The 2245-nt window shown below is 48.4% G+C and overlaps 1 pseudogene; it reads right to left on the reverse strand.

Moving 5' to 3' along the window:
• Window positions 1-1601: 1601 nt before the first annotated feature.
• LOC107140826 lies at window positions 1602-2026 on the reverse strand (annotated as a pseudogene).
• Window positions 2027-2245: the final 219 nt, after the last annotated feature.

The following is a 2245-nucleotide window of genomic DNA, read 5'->3' on the forward strand; positions in this document are numbered from 1 at the left end:
ATATAGATATATATAATTATTCAGACATAGGACTGAAACTCAGATCTCCAACTCTTCAGATCATACTGCGCTTGCGGTTGCCCACTTTGTCTAGGTTAGGACCCGACTCATCTTGCAGGACTCCCAGTAGAGACATACACCTACTCTGCCTGGCCTCTTCGGTGCCCCTCTGACTCTCACGGGTCGGTGTGCAGCACAGATGCATAGACATCAAGCCAGCAGATCAGAGGTTTGAAAGAGGGAGGCTGGCAAAGGGTCGGGCCTTAGAGATTGTTCGATGCCTGTTTCCTCCTTCCTTTGAGTCTCCAGGCGGATGTCTGGGGTCTGAGCTCCGGGGCTAGTGCCCCTCCCTGATGGCTCCTGATCCCACTGGGCTGCCAAGTTTACTTTGCCCTGAACCACACCCCCTGAAGCCCCTGTTTAATATCTGGGTTCCTCCACCCCCAATTTTCACTGTTTAATCTGATAAACAGTTTTCTAAAGCTTAAAAGGCCTGGCTTGAGAAACCCATGGTTTATTTAACTGGGGCCTTTGAAGACAGTGCCCCCTGTTTTTCTTGTTTTTCCCAGTAAAATATCAGCTCATAGAAAGTCCATACAGAAATATTTTTTGGCAACAAACGCTCCTCGGTAGCATCCAAAGGCCGAATTCCCCCTCCAGATGCCCAACTGGCTTCAGCGGCACTTCCCTAGAACAGGAAGGATGAGCATAATTTGCTTTGCTTCTTCCTCTTTTTTTCACACCACGAACAGTCTCGATTTTTTTCTTATAGAAATTGAGAAACTGGGAGAGGCTTTTCATTATTTCAGCAAACACACGCAGTCAATAGCTAGTGGTGATAACCAAGAGGAGAGACAATGGAGTGGGTTTGGGTTGTTGTTGTTTTTAGGTTCTCTCCCTTTCTTTCTTGCCAATTTCCACACACAGGGCAATAGCTCACAGGGCTTGTGCTCTGTGGATCTGAGCTGCAGGAGGCCTCTGCAGAGCGTTAGGAAAACACATTAGGAGAAGATCCTGTTGCAAGGAAGAGCAGTCTTGGCCAACAGTGATGTCTCCTCCTGCGTTAGGAATCCAGGGCTGTGCAGCTGTCAGCCATGGCTGCAGCAGTGGCCTCCTATTCACTCCAGGTCCTCTATTGGATGTGGGAAGGGGCTCTTGTCCACACTGCAATGTCATCCTAGTGGCCTTTGTGGAGGATACTCAAAGATCTTTTCCACTGGAGGTGGATTCTGGGGGTGCCCTGTCCTGCCACTCACTAGCTATGAGTTCTTGAGAAAGCTACTTAACCTCTTGGCACCTCAGTTTCTTCATCAAGGATTTGAGGTCTACGAACACCCACCTTGAAGAACTGCTGTGAAGACCAGTAGAAACAATGTGCATACAGGGTTCTGGGAGATAGTAGGTGCTCAGCGATGAACTTTGACTGGTGTGTTCATATTTCAAATAGCTGATCTCAGGCCTGGTTTTTTGAAGGATCTTACTGTTGATCACAAATAATTACGTGGCTGTTTTTTTGTTTTTTTTTTAAGGGGAACAGTTTATTATTTACACGTATAAAATGGGAACACAAACTGGGTGTGGCCAGGTCAGGAGGTTCCAGCTCAGTCGGTGATGATGAGCTCCTCCACCCCACCCCCTCCCGTCTTCATAGCTGCCATCGGGCAGGTAGCCACGAATGATGATGGGGATCTTTCGGGCCTTGAGCTCCTTCATGGCGATGAGCAAGGGGTCTGTCTCCCCTTCCAGCTCCACCATCATGGGGGCACACATCGCAATCTGAAGAGCTCGGGTGCCCAGCACACGGGCTCGCTCATACTTGGTCATGTAGGGGGTGGTGATTCGCTTCTGGTTGGCCTGCGGTCGCTCCCCAGAAGGAAGGATCTCGACATTCTCCTGGCCCTCCTCCTCAGCATTCTCCAAGTCATCTAACCCTTCATCCTCCTCCACGTCATCAAAGTCTTCACCATCGAAATTGTCTTCGTTGTCTGACATGATGCCCTTTGCTTCAGTGATCCGGTCCCACTGCCCTGACCCGCACGCAGAGCCACAGGTAGCAACCCTTTGCCCAGCGCCTTACTCGCGTATCCTGCCTGTGCCTGCGCCTCTGTGGCTGTTTTTTTTTTTTTTTTAAATATATATCTGAGTCTCTTTCAATGGAGTTGCATACATTAATGTTAACAACATTACATTTTCTACAAGCATCTTACAATGTCTCTAAATAAAGGGAAAAACTATTCTTAATTTT

This window comes from Marmota marmota, unplaced genomic scaffold (assembly GCF_001458135.2).
Source record: "Marmota marmota marmota unplaced genomic scaffold, marMar, whole genome shotgun sequence".
Taxonomy (NCBI): domain Eukaryota; kingdom Metazoa; phylum Chordata; class Mammalia; order Rodentia; family Sciuridae; genus Marmota; species Marmota marmota.